The 13,317-nt window shown below is 36.1% G+C and overlaps 1 protein-coding gene and 1 pseudogene across 2 annotated transcripts in view; one reads left to right on the top strand and one right to left on the bottom strand.

Annotated features, from left to right (window-relative positions):
• The window catches only part of LUZP2 (leucine zipper protein 2), a 451,490-nt gene that overhangs the window by 158,166 nt on the left and 280,007 nt on the right, over positions 1–13,317 (bottom strand). The gene's annotated exons all lie outside the window — the stretch shown is intronic.
• Positions 4,728–4,850, top strand: LOC118900356 (annotated as a pseudogene).

Genomic DNA, 13,317 nt, shown 5'->3' with positions numbered 1-13,317 from the left:
TCATCAAAAAATCTACAAACAATAAACGTCAGAGAGGGTGTGTAGAAAAGGGAACCCTCTTGCACTGTTGGTGGGAATGTAAATTGATACAGCCACTATGGAGAATAGTATGGAGGTTCCTTAAAAAACTACAAATAGAACTACCATACGACCCAGCAATCCCACTACTGGGCATATACCCTGAGAAAACCACAATTCAAAAAGAGTCATGTACCAAAATGTTCATTGCAGTTCTATTTACAATAGCCAGGACATGGAAGCAACCTAAATGTCCATCAATAGAGGAATGGATAAAGAAGATGTGGTACATATATACAATGGAATATTACTCAGCCATAAAAGGAATGAAATTGGGTCATTTGTAGAGACATGGATGGATCTAGAGAGTGTTATACAAAGTGAAGTAAGTCAGAAAGAGAAAAACAAATATTGTATATTAATGCATGTGGAATCTGAAAAAATTGGTATAGATGATCTTATTTACAAAGCAGAAATAGAGACACAGACGTAGAAAACAAACATATGGATACCAAGGGGGAAAGGAGGGGGTAGAATGAATTGGGAGATTGGGATTGACATATACCCACTATTGATGCTACGTATAAAATAGATAACTAATAAGAACCTATGGTATTGCACAGGGAACTCTATTCATTGCTCTGTGGTGACCTAAATGAGAAGGAAATCCCAAAAAGAGGGGATATATGTTTATGTATAGCTGATTCACTTTGCTGTACAGTATAAACTAACACAATATTGTAAAGCAACTACATTCCAATAAAAATTTAAAAAAAAAGAATTAAAAAAAAAGAGTGAGGAACTGAATAGACATTTTTCCAAAGAAACATATAAATGACCAACAGGTACATGGAAAGGTGCTCAACATCACTAATTATCAGGGAAATGCAAAACAAAACCACAAACCACAATGAGATATCATTTCACACTTGTTAGAATGGCCGTTATCAAAAAGATAAGAGATAGCAAGTGTTTTTGAGGATGTGGAGAAAAGGGAATACTAGTGCACTAAAGCTGGGAATGGAAATTAGTGCAGCCACTATGGAAAACAGTATGGAGTTTAAATAGAATTACCCTATGATCTAGCAATCCCATTTCTGGTATATATCCAAAGGAAATGAAAACAGGACATAGAGAAGATACTCCTAGGTTTACTGCAGCATTATTTACAATAGCCAAGATATGGAAACAACCTAAGTGTCTGTCAATGGATGAATGGATAAAGAAGATATCATATTGAGTATAGATCTAGATGTTGGGTTGGCCAAAAGGTTCATTTGGGCTTTTTCCATTAGACCTTACAGAAAAACCCAAATGAACTTTCTGGCCAACCCATATATACACACATACATTTTGGAATATTATTCATTCATGAGAAAGACGGAAATCCTGCCTTTTGCAACAACATAGATGGACCTTGAAGGCATTATGCTAAGTAAGATAAGTCATATAGAGTAAGACAAATACTGCATAATATCTCATATGTGGAATCTAAAAAAGCTGAACTTGCAGGAAAAGAGAGTAGAATAGTGATTACCAGGAACTGGACAGTTGGGAAAATGGAGAGCTATTGGTCAAAAGATACAAACTTCTAGTTAGAAGATGAATAAGTTCTGGGGATCTAATGCACAATATTGTGGTCTATGGTTAATGATACTGTATTATATAATTGAAAGTTGCTAAGAGAGTAGATCTTAAATGTTCCCACCACAAAAAAAAGAAATGGTAATTATGTGAGGTGATGGGGGTGTTAGCTAATGCTGTGGTAGTAATTATACTGCAATATATAAATGTATCAAGTCAACATGTTGCACACCTTAAACTTAGACAATGTTACAATTATTACTCAATAAAACTGGAAAAAATCACTGAGTGTTGAGTGTGTGTATTTAAACCAGCATTTGTTAAATGCTTATTTTGTGCCAGGTATTGTACAAAGTGCTTTACATATATTATTTCATTGAATCTTTGCAGCAGCCCTACAGGCAAAACATTCTTAATCATTTCCATGTTAGAAATGACCAACCTGAGGCTTAATTATGTTATTTAACCTGCCCATGGTCAAGCAGCTACTAAGTGGTAGAGCTGGGATTTGTCCAGGTTTAACCTCTGCCAGAACCCATGATCTTCATCATGATGTATAGTTTTTACTAATTCTCTGTTTGTGGAAAAACAAACAAACAAGCAAAAAACAATAAAGTCCTGGATTTCTACTGAATAATGCATGGGCAATAACCAAAATGTACATAAACATGGAATTAGTCTTTGAATTTTTAATTCCAGACACATGCACTTTCACCAGCCAATAAAACCCCTCCAGGCAATAAAATAAATTATGGTTTATAAACTAACTTTGCCCCTAGAGCAGTAACAAGGCAAAGTAAATTTGTTGTGAAATCATTAGGAAAGATCAGCTAATTCACTTGCAATTGTGAATCACTGAGAATATTCTCTTCCTGATTTGCCCAGTTAAGACTTGAACACCTGCCACCTTCTCTTTGCAATTCTGGGAATTCCCAGCCCCAAAAAGCCAGTTCATCCTAGGAATCCACCTGAGAGACTTATAGCAATTGAGTAAAACTCTTTTTTTGGAGTTTTACCAAAATTTACTTTACTATTTCCTCAGCCCCGGGATTTAAAAGAAAAAGTGCTGGAACATTATTTCCACATTCAAATACAAGTGGTACAACTGCATAAGACATATCAACACTATGACATTTAAAGCTAATGTCATTAACTTTAAAAATTGTTTTGTTCCATCTTTGTTAATCAGTCACCATTGCATTTGTAATGACTAAAGGTCATCAAATCTTACTTACAAAAATAAATTTGGACCCAGTTTATTATTTATGATTTAATTGAAGCTTGCCAAATATTGGCTGTTGTGAGCAATTCCTTTTAAAGTTAGTACTAGCAAAGATCTGATGTTATAGTTCAAGCCAGACAATAAAGTTTAACTGTTAAAATTTCAAAGGAAGATAATTTATTTAATACTTGGGGTTTCTGTTTTCCTCCCAGGATCACTGGAAAATTCCTGTGAGGTGTGGCAGGAAGAAGAATAGGATTACCATTTGCTTTTATGCTCCAAGCTGACATAAATTAGTCCTGTTGATGGTTTTACACATTGAAGTGATAGGGGCATTGATAGAATAATATTTTGTTTTAGTATTACCATAAATCTGACTCCACTAATAAGGGATGTGTCTTATTAAAGTGAAAAAGAGACCAAGTTTTTTTTCATATATTTTAGCCTGAATTTGGTATACAATTCAATATGTATATATATCCATAAGCAATATTTGCACTTTTTAAAAATGTTTGATCTCACTGCTGCTAAATTCATGGGGCAATTCCTGGTTTTTGTCTTTTTTGTTTTATTATCAGGATCTAGAGAGTGTCATACAGAGTGAGGTAAGTCACAAAGAGTAAAACAAATATCATATATTAACGTATATATGTGGAATCTAGAAAAATGGTACAAGCAGAAATTTCTGAGACACAGACATAGAGAACAAATGCATGGATACCAAGGGGGAAAGGGGTGGGGTGGGAGAAAATGGGAGATTGGGATTGACACATATACGCTATTTATACTATGTATAAAATAGACAACTGATGGGAACATACTGTATAGCACAGGGAACTCTACTTAATGCACTGTGGTGTCCTAAATGGGAGGAAAATCCAAAAGGGAGGGGTTATATGTATAGGTATGGCTGATTCATTTTGCTGTGCAGTAGAAGCTAACACAACATTGTAAAGCTACTATACTCCAATAGAAAATAATTTTAAAAAAAAAGGATTTGACACATTCCCCCTCCTTGAGATATTCTTTTTTCAACTTGTCTTATGGAACACCTTATTCTTTGTTTTGTGTTCTATCTTTCTTTTTAAGATCCTCAATGGTCTTTTGTCAATCTCCAACACTTCTCACACATCTCAAATCTGGAGTAACTCATGGCTGAGTACTAGGACATTTTCTTTCTTTATCTTCACTACCTCATTGATTTCATCCATGATCATGGTTTTAAATACAATCTCTTCTCAAATCCAACGGCTAACTCATCTATCATATGTAGTCATCTCAAATTTGAGTTATCCAAAATTAGTATCATCTTTTCCCCAAGCCTTCTTCAACTATAGTCTTCTCTCTCTCAGTTAAGGATGGTACCAACTTTCTGATTTTTCCTGCTAAAAATCTTGGAGCATTCTTGACTCTTCCCATTTTGTCACTATGTACATGTTACTCAACACATATAATTGGCTTCATGATAAGATACATATACAGAATTAAATATTGCATCTGCATCATTCTCTCCAGTCTCTTTTTCAAGAACTCCTGTTAGAGACATATTACAGACTCTCAATCTTTTATCCATGTCACTTATACACAGACACACACACACACACACACAAACATACCTTTTTATTTGTGTGAAATTCTAATCCCTCAAATTATGCTATGAGTTACTATTTCTCTTTTCAAACTTGTCCAGACAATAGTATTTGTTTCTAAAATAGTTTTATTTTTATTTTAAATTATTCCTATGTTTATAAGCACATTTTTTTCAAGGTTAATAACTTTTAAATTTTATATCCACCCCCTCCTTTATTTTCTCTTTTAGCATTTTACAAAGAATTGATATTTTTCGTATTCTTGCATTTATCTTTTAGATTTACCTGAAACACTTATTTTAGCATTTTTATCTGTGCAGCCGATTAAGGCAATTGTACTTTTTTTCCCCATAGAGGCCTGGGTGCAAAGGCTACAAATAGTAGTGTATGTAGCCTGTTGCTTATACAGGTTGCCCTAAGGGACAATGGAAATAGCTCTTTCCAGTGGACATCCATATGTGACCTCATGCTGTTCCCAATCTAGGCTTTAGACAGGTATGCAGGATGCCTTTGGAAACCACCAGGGCACAGTGGCTGGGATTCACATTGACTAAGACATCGTGTCCATCCACACCAATGTGCATAACAAGAACAATGTGACTGAGGCTCTGTGCAGGGCTAACTTCATGTCCCCTGGCTGCCATAAATTCCACATCATCAAGAAGCAGGGCTTTACCAGTTTAATGTGAATGCATTTGAAGAGATGGTGTCTGAAAAGTGGCTCTTCCAGGAAGGACCTCGAGTCACACATATCCCCAGTTGTGACCCCTTGGACAAATAGCAAGCTCTGCACTAGTAAGGGCTTTGACACTGCCCCCTTCTTACTCACAGCCACCAATAAATCCTCTTCATGTAAAATTAAAATGAAATAAAATTTTTGTCAGATTCTTCTATAGAATTATCTACACTGAATTCTATTTGTTAATTTTATTTACTGTCGTTCTTAGCACTAGGATTTTTATGTATTTTGGAATTTGGTATGCAGATACATTTTGTGATGGAGTATTTATTTGTTTATTTATGTTTTAATTTTCTTTATTTCTGCTCATCAGTACTTGCCTAGTAGTTGTCCAGTTGGCTCTACCTGCTCTTCAGGTTCTCTAATATTTATAATACTAAAAGAAAGTATGCTTTGAACTCATGATCTTGTGGCTTAGATCAAACATGTTAAGGGTGTTCACAGAGGGACAGCTCATACAAAAGCTCCCCTACTTATGATTATCAAAACTATTTAGAGTGCAGGTGAATGAGTATTTTGCTCTTGGAGGAAACGTCTATGTTCAGAGTGCACTCTGAATGCTGTGGACAAGGCAGCTGCTCACATGATGCTGCTGAAGGATTTCATGTCAAATTTACTTCTCTCTGTCTCAGTTTTGGCCTCTAGTGGTGTCAGAAATTTCACCATTAAAGTCAGAATCTTGGTTTTGATTTTATTCATTTAATCATTCATCTATTTATTCTTTAAATATTAAATAAGTGCTTCTGTAACCCATGTATGGTAGGTAAAAAAAGGCATTAATATATGTATCAATGTTCTACATCATATATCATTAGGGAATTTCAAATTAAAACAGCAGTGAAATTCCACCGCATATCTATTAGAATGGCAAAAATTCAAAACACTGAGTACACCGAATGCTGCCAAGGATTTGGAACAGCAGGAACTCTCATTCACTGTTGTTAGAATATAAAATGATACAATGACTTTGGAAGACAGTTGGTAGTTTCTTATAAAACTATATATATTCTCTAACATATGATCCAGCAATTGTGTTTCTCAATGTTTACCCAAAGGAGTTAAAAACTTAGGTTCACATAAAACCTTCGCAAGGATGTTTATAGCAGCTTTATTCATAATTTCCAAAACTTGGAAGCAACCGAGATATTTTTCAGTAGATGAAAGAATAAATTAACTGTGGTATATCCAGACAATGGAATATTATTCAGCACTAAAAAGAAATGAGCTGTCAAACCATGAAAAGACATGGAGTAAACTTAAATGAACATTACATGTCAATCTGAAAAGTATTCATTCTATAACATTCCAACAATATGACATTCTGAAAAGGTAAAATTATGGAGACAGTGAAAAGATTTTTATTTGCTAAGGGTTTGAGGGAGACAGGGATGAATAGGGAGAACACAGAAAATTTTTAGGGGAGTGAAATTATTCTCTATGAGACTGCAGGGATGGATTATGTAATTATACATTTGTCAAGACCCATAGAACGTACAACACCATGAGTAAACCCTAATGTAAGCTTTGAACTTTGGGCGACAATGATGTTTCAACGTGGGTTCATTGATTATAACAAATGTGCCACTCTTGTGTGGGATGTTGATAGTGGAGGAGGCCTCAGGTGTATGGAGATATAGGGTATATATGGGTATCTGTACTTTCCGCTCAATTTTGCTGTGAAACTGAAACTACTATAAAATATAAAATCTATGAAAATGAGGAAACAAATCTGTTGAACTTTATTAAAAACAAAACAATATCTGACCTCACAATCAACAAAGCAATAGACAAATAATCGGTATATTCACCACTTAAACCAAGTATATTGGATCTTCCATATAAAATATATATTCCTTGAGGAATATCAGCATGATTGTATAACTGGATGGTTATTAATAAAAATATTTTTTAAACTTTATAATAAAACTACATTAATATTCATAAAGTGGTCTTATACCATAGAGAGCTCTTTGAAAGTTCCTAAAGTAGCAGATTAATAGTTAAGAACTTAAGATCTATTGAAATAATGGACAGTATAACAGAGATCACAAATTAAACTATAAATACCATTTTTGTTGTTTATTAAAAATAATGAATAAGCACACTAAAGAAAATATTAATAGTTTTTCAAATTGAGATATTTTTACAAATGTACAATTTTAAGCAAGTAAAATTTTACAGTCGATTGTATTTATCTTCTCTGGTCGTTATACACATACCAACAGCCCCCCTACACATTACTCACTCATCCTGCCCACCTTATAGACACAGAGAGACAGTCAGATCTAGCTTCATCTCTGTTCCATTGTACAAACCTATCTTGATAAGACATCTGTTCCACCTCTATTTTTTTTGCAAGTACCCAGTCATTCTTTTCATTATTGCTAAATATCTTTACCAAGAATAACTTTTGTTTACCTTAAACTAGAACCAAAAATCTTTCAGCTGAATGAAAATTAATATAGTTGAACTTTAAATGCATTAACTCATTAAGTATTGATGTGTCATTCATAAGGTAAGTTACGAATATTCCAAATAATAAAACCCATGTAACAGTGAAGTAAGGACACATAGAATAAGTGAATCTCTTAAGTCACAGGACAAATAAAAAACAAAGCCAAGATTCAAACCCAGGTTTTGACCTCCAGCAGATCCCCTGTCTCCATGGTCCAGGCTCATAAAAGCCTTATCCTTGCCTCCGACCCCAAAATGCAGCTATGTACATAGCGTGAGGAATTCTCTCCTGTGAAGCAATTACTGTCATGCTATACAGAGCACTTTCCACAACGCAGACACCTTTGAAAGAACGTACTGCTGCCTGGAGGGTTGCCACGGTAAAGGAGAAGAAAGAAGGCAGGGAGTCTTCCTCTTAAAAAAAACAAAACAAAACTCAAAGCAGCTAAGAAATGTCCAGTGCTAGGCAAAGCCTGAGTTACGATAACAAATGAGATGCAGTCTTCACCATCTAGGATTTTACAATCTAACCCCTATGTGAGTAGAGAAGGAGGGGAAGCCTACGACCTTGAAAGATATCAACACAGTTTGCTTACCTACCAAACTTTACTAGGGACTTCCTATAAGCCAGTGTGTCTCAAAATATGTTTTCACCTGCAGCAGCAGCACCTGGATACTTATTGGGCCCAAATTGACCCAAACTCACAGAATCAGAAACTCTGAGAGTGGGGTTTGGCTATCTGCATTTTAATAAGCACGTCAGGTGATTCTGCCACTCACTCAAGTTTGAGAAGCACTGCTGAAAGCAAATGTAATAACTTACCCCCAATTTATACAGACACAATCTAGTGGGCATTCCATTTCTGGTTTTGTGCTCACAGCTAAACCCCTCTCATTCATATCATGTAGAAATATTTCAAGTTGACTACTCCCATTCTTTCACCTTCACCACCCCACCTTGAATGATTTTAAATAATACAGATTATCTGAGTGACACTTGGCTACCTTCAAATGCTACTCTAGCATTGTTACTAAGCAGCCTGCTCAAATATGGTAAAAGCACACACATAAATCTTTCTGGCTGCAGTACTGTGATGGGGTTATTTTTCATGATGATGGGAATATGATTCAAAAAGCCTTTAACATAAACCTTGCACTGTATACTCTCCATGAATAGTAAATCAGCCATCCAAATAACCTTTCTAGTGTCCACTTTGGCAGACATTCCCTTTGTATTTTGTAAGGGTCTTGGACCTCAACATTGCCCCTGCTTGACTTGCAGTTATGTTTTCCAGCAAACTCATCAGGGGTCTGACATCAAATGTAGACTGGGCTAGTGTTTTCCACTCAAGGTCTTTTGGCCTGGAGTTCACTCAAGTCTCACTTAAAGCTTAGAACTGAAGGTAGTTTTTTTCTATCTCAGTTACTCTACTAACCATAGTATAGTATCTTTATCATAGAGTCGATGACTTATAGTCATAAATAATGATTTATAAATTACTCATTAGTAATAAAAATCAATATAAGACTGTTCATTTAGAAAGTCATAGGCATTTTATCATGCAATTTGCACGCATATTTTTATCTTGTGGTTCTTCTAATAGCCTTAGGAGGTGCTAGAATATTCATTTTGCAAGTTAGATAACTAAGACTGTGCATTTCACACTATGATACTGCATTGTCCTAATCCTGCATGCTTATTTGATGCATTTATTAGTTAGAACAAACTGGGTTTAGCTCTGTGTGATAGAGACTCATAATAGCAGAATCTTAAACAAGACAGAAGTTTCTTTTCTCTGCCTTTCTGATGTATAAGTCAAAGCCATGTGATTCTATCCCCTTGACGGTGTTAAGGGCTAGACTCCTCTCACTTGATGTGTTGCCACTTCTCTGATGGTGCCCTTGACTGTTTGGTCCATGATGTCTTCACCTCTATATTTACATTTTACCATCAAAGGAGGGGGAAAAAAGAGAAGAGTAAACTCATTTCCTTTATGGATACAACCTGGAAGCTATCATATATCTCCTTTGTTTATAGAACAGTGGCCAGAACATGGGGCTGGTACATGGCCGAGACAGTTGAAAAGGAGGTTGGGAAATGTTTATTCTGGGTGTCAATTTGCTCAGATTAAAGTAGAGTATCTTCTTAGAACAGAGAGAACAGCTTTGGGGAAGAACTATCAATCTTTGCCACATTTGATCACCCTTCTCTCACCTTAATTTAGAACCTGGATCTTAACTCTTAAAATAGGAAGTGAAAACTGGTAAATAATAAATCTTTAGCACTAAAGTTAATTATCAGAACACATGAGAAGCACTTTTTTCAGCTGAAAACATTAGTCCACCTACTGCCTCATGCTCTATGAGTCTGCAAAAATCAATTAATTATGAATTTTTCTCCTAAGCCACTTATTATCCATCTGGTGAGAAAGCATCATAGGTGAAGGGTTTAGTCAATATTTCTCACATTAGGGTCCTCAAGTCACCTTCAGAACCACATAGGGTATTTAATAATAAATCAATCCTGGTTCTTGCCTAAACTGGGTGAATCAGAATCTCTGATAATGTGGCCCAGGAACCTACATTTTAGCATTACTCCCAGGAGAGTCTTATGCACACCAAACTTTAAAACCACTGCAGAGTGAGAGGAAGAAATAGATAGATTTAAAAAAAAATTTTATTGGTGTATAGTTGATTTACAATATTGTGTTAGTTTCAGATGTACAGCAAAGTGAATCTGTTATACATATTCATGTATCCACTCTTTTTCAGATTCTTTTTCCATATAGGCCATTACAGATTATTGAGTAGAGTTCCCTGTGCTATACAGTAGGTCCTTGTTAGTAGAAATAGATAGATTTAAATTCTTTCTAGCTCTCTCTTATGACCTCCTATTACTGTCCTTCTGCAGTATCTGCAGGTTGGTCTTCCTATGCTTATTAATTCCTGGCAGGTGTTAGAGCTCAAATATTATGGTAGGAAATTATATAGACTCACTAAAAACAGTCAGACCTTCCCAGTTATTATTTTATACAAGGTTCTTAATGATGTGAGATAGCTAGCAAAATGCAGGATTACTATTCAACAGACAAGTAAACTAAACTGACATTCAGAGAGGTCAAGAGATTTGCACAATGCCACACAGAAGTGGATGGAGATCTTTATCTGACTGTAGGTTCTTGCTATTCTGCACCTTCTTACAGCTGTCTCCCAAGTAATAAGAAGGTTGAGGGCATAACCACCAGTTGGCTTCAGCTTTGCCACATTGGACCCATGAAGATGTTCACCTTGACACCTCTTTCCTCAGTGCCTGTACTTTATCCCAACCAGAAATCCTACGTAGCAACTTTTAATGTTGAAAATAATATCTAAGGCCTAATGGTTTTCCTGAGGGAAGAAGGAATAAAGTAATACTGAATGACTGCCCCAAGCACTAATCTAGGCTCTTCACATAATACAGATATAAGAGTTCGCACTCTGAAGACCAAAGCTTTTGTCACTCTACCATTCTGACTTATCTCATGCTGGGCTTATAGTGGATAAATAATCAATGAGCCTGCATTTACCTTTATTTTTAAAAATTATATTCAACAATGTAAAAGATATTCACTACTTAAGGAAGTTATGAATAGATGTAGAATTTCAAAATCACTAAATGCCACTGCACTTTCAAAATTTGGAAAGACCTATAGCTTGTACAAATCTTGTGCCCACATTTGATTCTTCTTGTAGTATGCCTGCTGCGCTCCGTGCTTTTAGACCAGCACTGGGGTTTTAAAGCATTAGAGGCTGTGGATAAACTGTCATCACATCTGTCTTAATTGCATTTCCATCTGCTCATGCGGTGTGCATCTGTGCTTGGCTGATTAGACTAGAACAAGGGAAAAGAGTCTTCTAATATGGTTTGCCTTAGAGTCGAAACCAAAATTTTTCACTTTTTATTTGATGGAGTGTTGGAGAGGAAAAAAGAACATGGAATGGAATTCACAAGGCATGTGTTTTAGTCCTGGGTCTCCCGTTTATAAGCTGTCACCGTGGACATATCTGTACTGTGACATTTCTGAACCTCTGTTTCTCCATCTACAATTATGTCTGCCTCGTCACTATGTTAGTGTGAGAATAAAAGGAAATAATAAAGGTACAAGTGCTTTGTAAATATAAAAAATGCAATTTTGCTTATGCCATATATTCATAAAAAGCAAATGTAATGTAATGTAAAAGTAAATGTAAAAGTTTATGCTGAAGCATAAACTAAAACAAGGTGTAAGATTCTTCTCAAATACAGAGTTTGCTGGTTAATTAAAAAAATCCATATGTTCTTCTACTGCTTCCTAATGCTGAAATTACTCTCCATTTTCGTGAGTATAAAATGGGAGATCAGAGCAGGAAGAGAGGAGTGTTGAAGAATTGATATGTAATTAACATTTTAAATATGCCTTTTAATCCTCCAAAATGTTTTAATATCCTTAAATAGTTTAATAGGTGCACTACTGAGCTGCTGCAGCCAGGGCAGGGAACAAAGTGCTTAGATTAGGGAGTACAGCTGAGACTGAAGCAAATAGAGCAAGCAAATACAGTGTGAAATCATTCCAGATGGAAATAAGTACCCATAATTAGTACCAAACATTGTGCAAGGCATGTTAGAGGGAACAAACCTCCTTCAGAATGCTACTGAATTAGACTAGCACTGGTATATAAGGTGAATTTTCAGTAATTTTAAGTAAAGACTGAGAAAAGTCTGCAAACAATAATACTCAGAGATAAGAAATCAATAGCCCAGTTCAGAGTGATGTGGGGAAAAATAGTGTCTGGACACATGAAAGGGAATCAGAACATCTTTGATATTCATTATAACAAGGAGGAAAAAGGTAGAAGAGAGGGAAGAGGGGACGGGAAGGGGGGAGGAAGTGGAAGGGGAAGAGAAGTAGGAAGAGGAGGAAACCGTAGAAGACCAGAATCAGATGTAACTAATGGAAGTCCAGGTTTCCATCACTTCCTTAGTAAGGTAGGATAAGGAATGAAGAGATAATTGTACAAGTACCTGTGTATCATTACAGTTTGGGAAAATTACTTCCTAAAGTAATTACACATTACACATAAAGTTCACCCAGGGCTTCCCTGGTGGCGCAGTGGTTGAGAATCTGCCTGCTAATACAGGGGACATGGGTTCCAGCCCTGGTCTGGGAGTATCCCACATGCCGCGGAGCAACTAGGCCCGTGAGCCACAACTACTGAGCCTGCGCGTCTGGTGCCTGTGCTCCGCAACAAGAGAGGCCACGATAGTGAGAGGCCCGCGAACCGTGATGAAAGAGTGGCCCCCGCTTGCCGCCCTCGCACAGAAACCCCTCGCACAGAAACGAAGACCCAACACAGCCAAAAATAAATAAATAAAGATACCTCTCCATTTAAAAAAAAAAAAAAAAAGTTCACCCAAAATGTGGGTCAGTCATTCTCAAACAAACGCTTACATTGACTTCATAAAGCTCTGAATTAGTTTTTCCAGACGCTATTAAACAATTCTTAATGTGGGTTCTATAGAATACTGGCCCTATGGAATAATAACTGTGATAATATCACAAACAATTCTATGACGAAATAAATTTGAGAAATATTTCTCTTTACTGAAGGACAGCCCAGAATCTGATTTAAAGAGAGTCTGGTGAGTTTTCAGGGGCAGTGTAGAGGTCATGATACTCCTAGTAGAACTCAGG

Source organism: Balaenoptera musculus, chromosome 8 (genome assembly GCF_009873245.2).
Source record: "Balaenoptera musculus isolate JJ_BM4_2016_0621 chromosome 8, mBalMus1.pri.v3, whole genome shotgun sequence".
NCBI classification, from domain to species: domain Eukaryota; kingdom Metazoa; phylum Chordata; class Mammalia; order Artiodactyla; family Balaenopteridae; genus Balaenoptera; species Balaenoptera musculus.
This window is presented reverse-complemented; position numbering and strand designations above follow the sequence as displayed.